The sequence below is a fragment of the Erpetoichthys calabaricus genome, chromosome 2, assembly GCF_900747795.2.
Source record: "Erpetoichthys calabaricus chromosome 2, fErpCal1.3, whole genome shotgun sequence".
Taxonomy (NCBI): Eukaryota; Metazoa; Chordata; class Cladistia; order Polypteriformes; family Polypteridae; genus Erpetoichthys; species Erpetoichthys calabaricus.
Window position 1 is genome coordinate 41,726,881 of NC_041395.2, and position 15,955 is coordinate 41,742,835.

At 38.9% G+C, this 15,955-nt stretch overlaps 1 protein-coding gene across 1 annotated transcript in view; it reads right to left on the reverse strand.

Moving 5' to 3' along the window:
• Positions 1 to 7,336, reverse strand: part of LOC114644513 (uncharacterized) — a 216,685-nt gene extending 209,349 nt beyond the window's left edge. The window contains exon 1 of the mRNA XM_051922302.1: positions 7,251 to 7,336. The gene's annotated coding sequence lies outside the window, so the exon portion shown is untranslated. The remainder of the gene's footprint in view (positions 1 to 7,250) is intronic.
• Between the last annotated feature and the right edge of the window lie 8,619 nt (positions 7,337 to 15,955).

The following is a 15,955-nucleotide window of genomic DNA, read 5'->3' on the forward strand; positions in this document are numbered from 1 at the left end:
CCGCTTAGAAAGTTATAGGCTGAAATCTAACAAATCACCAGGACCAGATAACCTTTATCCTACAGTAGTTATGGAGGGTAGTGAATGCATATATAAACCCTTGACACATATTTTTGAAAATTTCTGAACACTGGGGAAACTGATAGGGACTGGTAGCTAGTAAACATTGCTGGATTGTATAAAACTGGTGCTCGGGCAGACTCAAGTGTTTATAGGCCGGTAAACTTAACACACAGGTTAAGTGGGTAAATGGGTAATATTAACCAAAGCAATAAAAAGGGAAAAGATTAAGCACACTATTTTCAAGAATAAGTGTATTAGCAACTTGTCAGCATAGTTTCACACAAGGGAGGTTGTGTTTCACTAATATGCTGGAATCTATGTAGAAGTAACAAAAACATGTGATCAAGGTGGTGCATGTGATATTATTAATCTTGATTTTTCATAAGTCTTTTGATAAAACATCACATGTGAGGATAGTAATAAAACTTAAAGATGTTGGTATTCAGGACACTGTATAGGTGGTGCAAAACTGTCCTAGACAGAGGGTTATGTTGAGGTGAACCTTTACAGAATTAATTAATGTTAGAAGTGGTGTCTCTCAGTAATCAGTGTTGGGTCTTTGAAATATACAGTATAGTAATACAAAAGTAACTTTGTCAAATCTGCATGATACTAAACTAGGTGGAAGGTCGATAATTTACAATCAGCTGAACTCTTACAGAGGGATCTAAACAGATATAGATGTGTGGTCAATGAAATATAATGTAAGTAAATGTAAGATATTACACATGGAAAGTAAACATGTTTGATTTGAATACACAATGGAAGGTTTGAAACTTGAAAGAATACTTTATGAGAAGGACATAGGAGTCAAAGTGATTCATCATTATTCACAACCAAACAGTATACAGATGCAATTAAGAAGGCTGATTGGATTTTATGTTATATACTGTAATGCTGACCGGGCTACCATAACCTGCGTGGTCACAGCAGGAGCAGAAATTAAGCATTTGAGCTTCAGCCTGTCAGAAACAGGACAAAATAAGCACCAAAGCAGATGGAGAGGAGCCTGGTGGAACAAAAAAAAAAGTAGTAGCTGAGGACTGTGGAAGATTCAGGAGGATTATGGAAATAGAATAGCAAGAGATAGGTGAAAAACAGCGAAAGCTGGAGCAGTGCTTGCGATTTTCTTGCTTTGATGGTGTGCCCAGAACCTTAACATTGGGCCGACAAGAGGAAAACCACAGTAGGGACTGCACTGCATTAATAAACTAAGGTGCTACGGCAGGCACAGGAAGCTTGCCTGGTGTTCTGAGTGGTTCCTTCAAGGGTCACTACAATACTAATCTGAAGTATTGTGTACAACATAGTACTGCTAGAGAAACTTCAGAGGACAGTGAATAGAGTGATTCAGAGACTGAAAAGCTTGAGCTATGAGGAAAGATCGAAGGAGTTAAACCTTTTCATTCTAAACAAATGAAGTGTAATAGATAATATGACTAAAGTTTTTAAAGTTATCAAAGGAATTCGTTTTGTGAATCTTTTCTTTTATTTTACAACAGAAACATATGAAGGGAAAGGTTCACACAAATAATTGGAAACATTTCTGCACACAAAGAACCATAAATACATTGAATAAATTAACAAGTAACAATCTGCAGATTATTTTTGTAAAGAATCAACATCAACTTTTTATCTTAATGGTGAAAACAATGGTGAACTAAGTAATTACATGGGAATGTTATATAAGCACCAAAGGGGTTCAGAAATGGGACACTGTTGTCAAGAGATGGGGTGCGTCAGGAGCTTAAACTCCTGATCTTTCAGACCCAGTGTAGTATTATTATGGAGCACTGTAGAGGGTTATGAAAAGGGGAAATCAAGTGTGGGTGTAACAGCAGATCATTTTCTGTTTGTGCTCTTTATTATTTAAGGAGTTTTCATTTATTGGTTTTTAGGGCGTGGAGAGGGCACTTTCTGAGAAGTTGGTTTGTTTTTTGAGTAAAGCATGTTTAAAAAAATAAAGTCGCTTTGCTGGAAGGCCCCAGGTGTCCATTTATCATTTGTAATTCTGGAAGATATTACATTGACGAGGAGGAAACCAGACTTAGAGGAAAATAATTTTGATAAAAAAGATAAAGGAGGTTTCCAACGTCATAACTTCAATGGTAGGATTTATAACTCCTTTCGATAGTCACTTTCAGACTTGGGAGAAATATTATTAAGAACTGTTTCAATTTGTTGAAGCAAATGAAATAACAAATGCAGCAATTCTACTAAGCTCAGTGAGCTGAAATATACAGTATAATGAGTAGTTTGCTAAGCCCTGAAAACCCGGACACTAAACCCTATGAGGAATTAGTAGGGCTAAAAATCATTTTAACCTGAAGCCCAGTGACATTCAACAATGGTTTAAATTCAATTCTAGAAATAAGAAGGCAACTGAAAGTGTAATAGAGTGCATGGCAGGTTTTTGCAAACGTGTACATCATTGCAATTATGGGGATAAGCTAAAAGAAAGGTTACAGGACTGTGTGGTTGTTGACATAGAAGACAAATGCATCCAGTGTTGCTTGTTAGAAGAGCCTGAATTAACTTTTGAGAAAGCCCAGAAAGTGGCACAAGCAATGGAAACTGCCATGAAAGAAGTGCAGGACTTGCAAGGACGGTTAAAAGCAAATTAGAGGGCTTCAGTAAATTGTGCAAATCAGTCTTCATACAAGATGGTCTCAAAGCAGTCATCGTGGAATAGGGACTATCTTAAAACATGTTACAGATGTCCAGATGTGGAGGTGAACACATTGCAACATAATGTTGTTACTTAAACAAAAAAATGACAGAAATGTAGCAGAATGGGCCATAATAGGAAAGTGTTCAGGGGCCTAAACACATGTTGATTATGTGTAATGTTCACATTAGTGAAACCATTGAAACGTACTCCGGTGATGCAGTGGATGTGTTTACCATGTATAATGCAGATCACGTCAGACTGGGGAACATGCATCGGTAGAGAGTGTTGCCACACCCACCACATTATGAAATACCTCGGCATCCCGGTTGGCATCCCCCCAGGCAGACACACAGTCCAGTCCCACCCTCCGAAAATAACCGTCTGTGTACTGCAGCCAGGTGTTACATGGACATCCCTTTGGCCTGGTCCAGCTGCTTGGGTCCTCAGCAATAAGGATCTTACCCTCGGAGAAATGTGCCACATGGCCATAGTGCCTTAACTGATGCTCCCTTATAATGCAGGTAATGTGTCTCATTTGGGACTCCATGGGCAACCGCTAATTAGACACAAAGTACAACCTGCAGTACCCAAGGATTTTCCAAAGAGACACTGTACCGAAGGAGTTCAGACTTCGTCTCAGGTCACTCGATAGTATCCATGTCTTGCAACTGTATACAAAAACAGTAAGCACCAGATCTTTAAAGAGTCGGAACTTTGTCCTCTTGCAAAGATTAAGGGAGCGCCACATACTCCTTTGCAATGACCTCATGAACCCCCATGCTCTCTCAATCCGTCTATTGACTTCATAGGAAGAGTCACCAGAGGCATGAATGTCACTGCCGAGGTAAATAAAACTCTCAACGAGGTCGACATTACCTCCACAGACAGACACTGCTGATGGATGTGCCTAAGAGGCCATTAAATGTCTGGATCTTGTTTTTTAATCTAGGAAACATGCAAACCCAGCCACTCAGACTCCTCACTCAGTCTTTAGAGAGCCCCGATCAAAGCAACCATTGACTCTACAAAGATCACAGCATTGTCAGCAAAGTCAAGATCAGTTAATCTTTCTTCACCAACACCCAGTCCATGGAAGCATTTAAGAGAGTAGGAGCAAGAACATACCCCTAATGAACCACAGAAACAATTGGGGAAAAAAGCAGAAGTTCTGCCTCCACTCTGCACAGCACTCACAGTACCAGTGTAAAGGGCGGCCATGGTATCCAGCAACTTCGGGGGATACAACAGTCTCAGGATGTCCCATCAGTTGATCAATTGAGTTGTGCACTTTATGAAAAATGACAAATGGCTGCAAATAAACTCTCCTAATATTCACATTTGCCCTCAATGAGAACCATCAGTGCCAGGATGCGATTGAAGGTAGACATATTAGGCGTAAAATCAGACTGCTGTGGTTGCTGGAAGGTTAGCAAGTGATCATGGATCCTATTGTGGATGACCCTAGCAAGGACTTTACCAGGCACAGAGAGCAGTGTTATCCCCTTATAGTTGCCACAATCCAGGAGATAACCCTTCTCTTTCCAGATATGGACAAAAAGTCCTGTTTTCCAGTTGGATGGGATTACACCCATCTCCCAAATAGAAGTAAAGATTGCTTGCAATACCAGGACGACAGCCACACCACCAGCCTGTAGAAGTTCATCCCAGATACCACAAATCCCTGCAGCCTTCCCTACATTCAGCTGGTTTACCACCTGTGCAGTCTCAGTGAGATTGGGTAGATCGTAGCTAATTGGAGGATCAGCCTCTAGAACCGGGGATCCAACGGTTCCAAGAGCTAAATATAATTAATTTCAAACATGTATGGAGTTGTTTAGATTCTTCAGAAAAGTCTGTGTGCTTTATAAGGATTATAATAGTTTAAAGAGGTCATATTTTTTCTAATAAATCCAAATTGAATCCACCTAGCCCTTATGACCCATAGGTGGATACTTTTTATATTCTTATACAATACAATACAATTTATTTTTGTTTAGCCCAAAATCACACAAGAAGTGCCACAATGGGCTTTAACAGGCCCTGCCTCTTGACAGTCCCCCAGCCTTGACTCTCTAAGAAGACAAGGAAAACCTCCCAAAAAAAACCTTGTAGGGAAAAAATGGAAGAAACCTTGGGAAAGGCAGTTCAAAAAGAGACCCCTTTCCAGGTAGGTTGGGTGTGCAGTGGGTGTCAAAAAGAAGGGGGTCAATACAATACAATACACAGAAAAGAACAAATCCAATACAGTATAAAAATTTAAATTTTACAAGTACGGACCAAAATTTAACAGTAGATGATATCACATAATATGATTTGGACATACTGCTTATGTATTGTCTTGTTATGCTGGCATACAATAACTATGAATTCTGCTAGAGGAAACATTCATCCTGGACTGCAATCATTTCATTGTGAAATGCTGTGCCTTGATGACAAACCAGTGGATACCACTCGGTCCATCAAGCTTGTTTGTTTAGCCAATACCTAAACTGTCCCAATCTCTCATCCAGATACTCCTTAAAGGTGTCAAAGAATCTGGTTCAACTCCATGTCTAAGTAGTTTGTTCCAGATAGCTACAATTCTTTGTGTAAAGAAGTGCTTCTTGGCTTCAATCATTAATGCACTTTCCCTTTATTTCCACAGCTGTCCTCGACTATGTGATTTACCCTTAAGATGAAAGAATTCTGCAGAATCTTCTTTATCAATGGCATTGAGAATTTGAAAGACTTGGATTAGGTCCCTACGCAATCTTCTCTGCTTGAGACCAAGCAAGTTTAATTCTCAGAGTATTAAAGTCAGTGTATGACATGTCTTAAAGTCCTGGAATGTATTCCTTGAAATGTGGTGACCAGAATTGCATTTCAGTACTCCAGATGTGGTCTCACTAGTGCATTATATAGACTATTTTCCCAATTTTACACTTTCTGCATAGTTTTTAGTGGCTCAGACATTTAACATTTGTAAAATACATATTTGAGCATTGTGCTGAAAACACATTAATTAATTGTATGATAAATTGTTCCAACTACAGAGGGATCACACTCCTCAGCCTCACGAGAAAAGTCTATATGGGGGTCATGGAGAGGAGGGTCCATCAGATAGTCAAACCTTGGATTCAGAAGGAACAGTGTGGTTTTCGTCCTGATTGCGGAACAGTGGACCAGCTCTACACCCTTAGCAGGGTCCTGGAGGGTGCATGGGAGTTTGCCCAACCAGTCTACATGTGTTTTGTGGACTTGGAAAAGGCGTTCGACCATGTCCCTCAGGGAATCCTGTGGGGGGTACTCCGAGAGTATGGGGTACCGGACGCCCTGATAAGGGCTGTTCGGTCCCTGTACAACCGGTGTCAGAGCTTGGTCCGCATTGCCGTCAGTAAGTCAAACCCATTTCCAGTGAGAGTTGGACTCTGCCAGGGCTGCCCTTTGTCACCTATTCAGTTCATAACTTTTATGGACAGAATTTCTAGGTGCAGCCAGGGCGTTGAGGGGGTCTGGTTTGGTGGACTCAGGATTGGGTCACTGCTTTTTGCAGATGATGTTGTCCTGTTTGCTTCATCAGGCTGTGATCTTCACCTCTCTCTGGATCGGTTCACAGCTGAGTGTGAAGCGGCTGGGATGGGAAACAGCACCTCCAAATCCGTGACCATGGTCCTCGGCCGGAAAAGGGTGGAATGCCCTCTCAGGATTGGGAATGAGATCCTGCCCCAAGTGGAGGAGTTCAAGTATCTCGGGGTCTTGTACACGAGTGAGGGAAGAATGGAGCGTGAGATCGACAGGCGGATCGGTGTGGCGTCTGCAGTGATGCGGACTCTGCATCGGTCTGTCGTGGTGAAAAAGAAGCTGAGCCGTAAGGCAAATCTCTCAATTTACCGGTCGATCTACATTCCTGCCCTCACCTATGGTCATGAGCTGTGGGTAGTGACCGAAAGAACGAGTACAAGCAGCTGAAATGAGTTTCCTCCACAGGGTGTCTGGGCTTTCCCTTAAAGATAGGGTGAGAAGCTCAGTCATGCAGGAGGGGCTCAGAATAGTGCTGCTGCTCCTCCACATCGAGAGGACTCAGATGAGGTGGCTCGAGCATCTGATCAGGATGCCTCCTGGACGCCTCCCTGGTGAGGTGTTCCAGGCACGTCTAACAAGGAGGAGGCCCCGGGGAAGACCCAGGACACACTGGAGGGACTATGTCTCCCGGCTGGCCTAGTAACGCCTTGAGATTCCCCCAGAAGAGCTTGAAGAAGTTGCCGGAGAGAGGGAAGTCTGGGCATCTCTGCTCAAGCTGCTGCCCCCGTGACACGATCTTGGATAAGTGGAAGAGGATGGATGGATGCCAAAGATGCTCTCTGGGTTTTGTAATTAAGTAACTCATCCCTGACCAACATAGTAAAGAGGTTACAGCCCTTATATAATATTTGAAATTCCACTGAAAATCTTTGAAAAAAAATTAAAATTGGAGTAAGCATGGCATCGTAAGTAGAAAATACCCAAACATAACAAATAAAAGTGTGATATACGTTACCTTTTACTACCCACAAGATTGTCCCAAATATGATAAGGCATTCAAGGACACATAATACGAAAGCTGTCAAAATCTTCAGCTTCTTGTTTGCTAAAAAATACCAAAATAAAATCAATAAAGTCAAGACCATTATAATAAAAAAATAATCATAGGCATCTTTCATTTCATACAGAGATATTTAATTGCAACTGTATGTACGGTCCTACAAATAAATTGACCAGGCACTGTTCCTGAAGTGACTGGTAGCAGGACTGTCTCAATCCATGTTTTGTTAAGCCATGTTAACTTTGCTTTCTCATAAATCATGTCTATCTTATCCTAATCATTTGTTGGAATTATCTTTGATTCTAATGGTGTCAAAGAGAAGTATAAAAATTCATAAACTTTATTTCTATCTTCATCTGACCTGGGGGTCCTTGTGCTACTCCTCTTAATCAGCCTGCTTAGATTACATACAGCAGAGAGCACCTTACTCAGTGGAACCTACCTGAATACACCAATCAATTTCTCAGCGAATATGACCAATATTTACAATTCAGTGACTTGTGATAACAGTTGTGTTACCAAAAAAAAAGAAAGTGTAAGGAGACAAAGAAAAGGCATCCAAGAGAAACTGAAAAAATTGGAGGCAAGAATTCTGTTACCGACTTTCATAATGGGAACATGTTCAGTCTATAAAGAATAAAAATAAACTTCAAACATGTAGGCTTTCAGCCCAGTTAGAGTGAAGCATGTGTTATGGCATTTACAGAAAAATTGATAACTGAAAATGATTCTAATGTAGTTTAACAGATTTAATGAAAGTCTTCAGTTGGACTGAGACTCTGCCACCACGGTTAAGTCACTGGCAGGGGTGTCTGGTTTTACAAAAATAAAAATTGTTTTAACTGGTGATGCATTGAGAAAGAGTGTACATTAAGGATACAGAATTTCAGTCTGTTCAGGTGTGACCCACTTTCCTTTCTATGTTAGTTTCCACAAATTTTCATTGTGATCATCTATATTAACCTAAAGGGCAGTTGCGAGTGTAGCAGCTTATAGTATCTCTAGGGTGATACAGATACTCAAATTGTTCTTGGCCAATTTCAACCAGTGTTCACTGTTGTGTCACATGTGTGACTGTTTTAAATGCACTGGTTGGACATGTTTAAAATTGTTCTGCTAATACTGACAGATAAGCAGTTATATAAAATTCTGTGAGGATGCTCTACTCCCAGCTAAATCAGTGAAAATATATCCCTTTTTAACTAATAAAACATATAGAGTTAGGGTTAATGGCTGGTTTAAGGATAACATCATTTCATCTACAAGTTGTTTTGATTCTGTGTTTTTTAAATTTTTTTCTGTGTAAACAGATTTCATTTTTTTTTCTTTCCCTCCTGGGGTTTTTGTACCTGCAGACAGCAATTCTTTCATTGTTAAGTTTATGACTTGATTAAAAGATTTGTATGCCTTAATTTAATTTTACTGTAGATGGGTTATTCATCTCTATGCAGTGTGGAATATTGACATGATAATAAAACTATTTGTTAATATGAATGATTCTGTGGTCTTATACTAAATATATAATACTGTATCAGGAGAAATGTGTGTCAGTTAAGACACTTTCCAGCCACTCCGAAGTGATATTTTGTTACTCGGTCACATTACAGAAATGAAAAAACACATAAGTAGAGGCAAAACTTAAATCAGTGGTGACAAAACAAGTATTTGATCATTGTTTTAATGATTTATACCAGAATCATGGATACTTCTCTATATCTTCTTCTTTCGGCTTCTCCCGTTAGGGGTTGCCACTGAGGATAATCTTCTTCCATATCTTTCTGTTCTCTGCATCTTGTTCTGTTTCACCCATCACTTGCATGTCCTCTCTTACCACATCCATAAACTTTCGCTTTTCCTCTACCCTGGCAGCTCTATCCTTAGCATTCTTCTCCCAATATACTCAGCATCTCTCCTCTGCACATGTCCAAACCAATGCAATCTCGCCTCTCTGACTTTGTCTCCCAACCATCCAACCTGAGCTGACCCTCTATTGTACTCATTTCTAATTCTATCCATCCCCGTCACACCCAGGGCAAATCTTAGCATCTTTAACTCTGCTACCTTCAGCTCTGTCTCCTGCTTTCTGGTCAGAGCCACCATCTCCAACCCATATAACACAGCTGGTCTCACTACCGTCCTGTAGACCTTCCCTTTCACTCTTGCTGATACTTTTCAATATAATAGTGTATTTTACATTGTGTGGGAAAAGGCTGGAGGAATAGTTGGCTAATGTCAGCTGGACTTTACCTTTTTCATAAGGACTATGAGCTGCAGAGAGTATTTTCTTTATGATACTTTTCAGATGGAACTTGATTTTCTTCCGTTCAGCTGCCAAATGGCTTTAGCTTAGCTGTCTTGCCTACCGGAACATTATTTAACTTCTGTCTCCTTAAGATACTGAAAGACTGCAAAAGCTTAATAAGAAATATATATTTACATACACTATAGGAGGTTCACAACCATTCATTGGGGCATCCATGCATAGAAAAGAGGAAAAACTAAAATTACATACTGTCAAAAACAGAGATCTACATGCCAGTGAGTCCAGACTGGACACATAAGAGGTTGTAAGGCCTGTCACAGTCAGTACTCTGAAGAACCAATCCCTTACAGAACATCCTTCAGACAGAAAGAATTACGTGGTTTAGAAGTGAATCTTCAACTAGAGGGAAAACAACTGTACTTTTTGACCTTTTAGTTGTTTATTTTAGTTGTTTTATTTTTAGGCAGGTGTTTGTTATGTTCTTACACTTGAATGACAAAAAGCACCAGCCATAACCAAAGGGAGTATGGCACCCTATTCAAGTGCTACCTCTGTTTATGGCTTGACTAGCTGAAATACCCGGTGTTGCCTGGGAGGAAAATAAAGTGTTTTTTTTTTAATTGTTTGAGAAAAATATAATTTAAAAAAAAACAACTTTAAAAGTGAAAATAAATTAATAAACAATGAAGACTCACTAATGTGCTTGTCTTGCAGTCTTGTATGTATGTTATCATCCAGTTGACACTCAGAACCAGCCAACTCTATTTGATTTCAAACGCAACAGGCGGGCGCAGTGGTGCTCAAACAAAAAGAATGCAGGCAGTCACCTCCAGTTCGCCCTCTGGTGGTCATTCCGAGTGTCAACTGGATGATAACATGGATACATGACCACAAGATCACCCCCTACACTACCCAGAAAGGGGTGCGTTAGGTTTGATTTCACCCTACAGTATTTTAAGTCAACCAATGACAAACATGTGTACCAAGTGTCATGAAAATCACTCCAACCGTTCGGGAGTGATACTGGAACATACATACATACATACACACATTGACTTTTATATATATAGATTACTTAGTGAGGGTTTAAGCAGACTTGGAAAAAAAGTATTGCTACAATGTGGTGCTCAGGAATTGTCTTGGGCATTTTCAGGGACTTCAAGTTTCTCTCTTTGTCCATTTAGGAGTTGGACATTGTATTTTTGACTCAAGTTTTTATGCAATTATTTTAGATATAGGCTGACATGAGAATGGACTTCTAAATAAATGATTTGTGTGATTTGCTTTCATATTTCACATATAATATTAAGACATATATCTTTGTAATGATATAATACTTAAAAAAATATTTACTAGTCAGAAGAAAAACGTCTCTTGTAACCTGCTCTACTCACCACATACCATGTCAGAACCAGTAAAGATAGATAGATAGATAGATAGATAGATAGATAGATAGATAGATAGATAGATAGATAGATAGATAGATAGATAGATAGATAGATAGATAGATAGATAGATAGATAGATAGATAGATAGATAGATAGATAGAGGATAAGATCTTATTATAATGTCTGTTCAGTTCACAGAATATCAGACAAGAACCTGTATAAACTACAAACTAGAGGCCTGCTGTAATTTTGCAACAACAAAAAAACAAGTCTGGCCTAGCACAAGGGCTATACTGAAACACTGAGTTTGTAAAACATTCAGGGACATAAGTCATATCTAGGCAGGATTGATCAAACTGCCTGAGGCCTGAAAATAACAGGGGAACCCCCCCTATACTCCGACATCCCACTTGACCAAGTGGCGTATCAATAAAACAGACGACGTATAGAATGTCCATATATAATGCATAATTAAAAGTGTGAACCTTCTATCCAGCTTGTAATGGAACTCTAGCTTGGTGCCTGGGGGTCAAAAATATAAAAGATAGGGGGAGTATTTAGCCCCAGTAGCAGTCAACCATGACAGTGACCCTTCTTTTATTTATTTGTATAAAAATTGGGTTAACTGATAATTAACATTAAATTAAGAAATCTGTTTATTTCTAATTGCCTGTTTCCTAACATTTTTGATTAAAGCTTTTTTCCATTCAAGGAGCATTTAATTATTAAAATTGTTTTTTTTTCTGTGGGTGAGGAATACTGGGTTATGATTAGTCTTTGAAGGAATGGGGGTTGGGTTTAAGGGTTTTAACTCATTCACGGTGAGTGGTTCTTAGTGGAACTGCGGCATGACAGTAACTTATAGTTTGTAGAAGCTGTGATAGCTGGTACTTCACCGCCCAAAAGAAATAGAAGCCAACATTGAAGTTATCTGGTGTTCTTAGACTTGGACTTATGGAGTTGCTCAAGTACCAGAGTGCCTTCTGTCTTTAGAAGTGATAAATAGGTTTTGACAGAGAACTAACTAAGGAAAAGAATTTAAGGACCTGTAGTACTATGAGCTTAAAGCTTAGTGGTTAAGAAAGTGAACGTTCACAGGCAAAAACTATGAAAAACAAGAGGTGAAAAGAGTGGACTGAGGTGAATAGAAAAGTTATTAGTGAGAAAAGGGAAAAGTGAGGGATTCACCTCAGAGACAGAGAGAGAACAAAAACCTATATGGTTAGACCTAGAGGGACTGCAGGGTTCTGTTTCATGTCTTAATTCTCCCCTTGCAAATCTGTGTTCTCCCTATAATCAATCATCTGTTGTTAGGTCACAGTCACTGAAGTGTTCAGATTTAATGACTTTTGAGTTTTGTAGAATCACCTTTGTTAAATATGAATCTTCTACACATGTATGCAAGTTTTTTTTTTCTGCCATCCTATTTTCCTCCAACATTCTAAAGATGTGCATTTTGTTTAACTGAAAACTCTAAACTGATCTCTTGTGACTGTTTGACTGGGTATGGATGTGTAGCTCTCAGAGTGTCCTCTGCAGTGTCTCAAGTGGTGATTTCTGGAGATATGGCAAGGTCAGACTTGTGACCCCTGTCACACTGAGATTTCTGGAAGGAATGGGTAGGTTATCTGTGTGCAACATTATATTTATTTATATACTAGCAAAATACCCGCGCTTTGCAGTGGAGAAGTAGTGTGTTAAAGAGGTTATGTAAACATATATATACATAAACATATATACATATATATACATATCTACATATACACATATCTACATATACATATATATATACATATATATATATATATATATATATATATATACATATACACATCCACATATATATACATATATACATATACACATAGATACATACACATGCATACATATATATATATATATATATATATACACATACAGACACATATATATACATATACATATTTACATATCTACATATATATGTACATATCTATAATAATAAAAGGCAAAGCCCTCACTGACTGACTGACTCACTCACTCACTGACTGACTCACTCATCACTAATTCTCCAACTTCCCGTGTAGGTGGAAGGCTGAAATTTGGCAGGCTCATTCCTTACAGCTTACTTACAAAAGTTAGGCAGGTTTCATTTCGAAATTCAAAGCGTAATGGTCATAACTGGAACATATTTTTTGTCCATACACTGTAATGGAGGAGGCGGAGTCACGTATCGCGTCATCACGCCTCCTACGTAATCACATGAACTAAAAACGAGGAAGACATTTACAGCGCGAGTCACACGCGGGAACGAAGGTAAATGACGTTAATTTTTGACTGTCTTTTAATACTGTGTAAGCATACATATTAACACATGTGCAATTAAACGTGTGCATTTACGGGGTGATTTCTCAGGCTTAAAAGATCACCTTTTATCAAACGCGGGAAGAAAGGTAACTGATGTTGTTCACTGTCTTTTAATACTGTGTAACCATACATATTAACACATGTCCAATTAAACGTGTGCATTTACGGGGTGATTTCTCAGGCTTAAAATCTCACCTTTTACTAAAAAGGTAAATGCAAAACTATTTTCAATCAGTTTATTGAAACGCTCCCGTTAAGGATTGCAATAACATATTCGCGAGATAAAAGAACGAAGTAGGGGGAAATGGAGGAACAGCCGCAAACAGCGAAGAGCAAAAAATTAATTAAACAATTGAGAACGGAGCGAGTTAAGCATACAAGCATGTTCATAAGGGAAACAAAGCACGGTGTAAAACGTAAGTTTAAATTAAGTTTATAGAAACGCTCCCGCTGCGGATTGCAATAACATATTCGCGAGATAAAAGTTTAATGAGAAGACACGAGGTATAAACGAACCACACGCCGTAGCGCAACGTTAGGGGCAACAGTTTCAACCATTCTATGATCTGCTTCTCGCAACTGAAAGACGGCACATGGCAGATGTTAGCCGACTTGCTGACCGCAACGTTAGGGGCTTCAACTATGGCGCTGATGCCACATCTCAGTGCCAACACTTTGCAGACTGTACTTAAAAGACACGCCCTCCTCACTGGACAGTTAAAAACACCAATCAAACTAACGATGACATCAAGTATTACCCAATCAAAAGTAGGAAAGGAGGCATCTTCATAAAATGCGTGTGGGATGATTTGCATGAGACGCTGCTTTAAAAAAAAAAAGATAAAAAAAATACGGGATAAATCCCGTCCAGTATTGATTCAAAACGGGACGCGCAATTTCATTCTCAAACGCGGCACGATTCCGTATTTTAAAGGACGGGTGGCAACCCTACAGTGCCAGGTAACCACCCATACAATCAGATTGTGATTCAGACTAGGAATGCAATGAATGTAATTACCCCGATCTACATACAAGGCGAAAGTCTTGCAACATTCAAAGATGATGGTTTGGGATAAGTACACCATACAACATAAAAGAGCTTATGAAGCCTTGAACCGAAAAAAGCAAGATCTCAGAGATCGTAAAAAAAAAAAAAGGAGGTAATGTCGTTTTACTCGCTGTAGATTTTAGTCAAACATTACCAGTTATTCCACGAGTGAGACCAGCAGATGAACTCAACGCGTGTTTAAAATCCATGCTTCTCCCACGCTCGGTTATATGTCGCGTGTTCTCGGGTAGGTGCACCAAAAAATGTATACATTTAAGCATGTAATGGGCAAACAAAAAATGAGGTATACCCGAAGGCACTGCAGTAGTACTTAATGTAACTTTACTTCTTAAATGTTAATGTTTTACTGTTTAATAATTTATACGCTTCTTATATGTTGTTCAAATTCTTTTATCAAAATACCACTGACAGCGCAATGCACGATAACATGGAGTGAATACACCATACGCATCCGCCCACGGCTGCCCTGCTGTGCGCAGATAGGAGTTGATTCTACAATAAAATAAAATAAAGATAAAAAGACTAAAACAATCATCACCCATAAAGCGTGTGTGTGTGTATATATGTGTATATATATATGTTGATATGTGGATGTGTATATGTATACATATATATATATATATATATATATGTAGATATGTATATATATGTGTATATGTATATGTATATATATGTTTATATGTGTGTGTGTGTATTTTATATATATATAAAACACAGCAACACTCATAACAATGACAACACAATTACATTGACAATCATGTTACGTTATTTTTAAAATGTTTCCTTTTTTTTTCATAACCTCTTTAACACACTACTTCTCCGCTGCGAAGCGCGGGTATTTTGCTAGTATACATATATATATACACATAGACGCCATATAAGGTCTTCCTTTTTCCTTGCTTCGCCAAGGAAGGAGCCTTTTTATTTACTCCACGTGTTCTTCGCTTTTTTTTTCTTTTTGTACGATTGTTATAGTTCTGTTTGTATACCACGTTGTCAGTTCAGCACTCCAGTTGTAATATGACCAAGCTGTGCAAGCTTACTGTTAAGAATGCAACATATAGTTGTACAGGAGAAAAGCAATCTTGCCTCAAATCAATGGCAACCTTTTGTAGGTCTATGAACTTAATTTAAACTTTAGGTTTACACGGTGCTTTGTTTCCAAAGTACCTGCACTGATGAATATGACTGTATGAGTCAGTCGCTCAAATCCCCGCGCTTCGCACCGGTGAAGTACTGCTTTTATATTTTTATTAAGAAGAAAAGAAAACCTTTTTAAATTGTGTGAAAATATACCAATAACAATTTGTTAAGGATCTGTTTTTTTGTGAGGATACCTTCACACAGCCTCTCCGCTGTTTTATAAACGAACGCCATATAAGGTCTTCCTTTTTCGTTGCTTCGCCAACGGAAGCAGCATTTTTATTTAATCCACGGGTTGTCCGCTGTTTTTTTGTTCGTTTATTACGATTGTTATAGTTCTGTTTGTATACCACGTTGTCAGTTCAGCACTCCGGTTGTAATATGACCAAGCAGTGCAAGCACACTCTTGAGAATGCAACGTATAGTTGTACAGGAGAAAAGCAATCTTGCC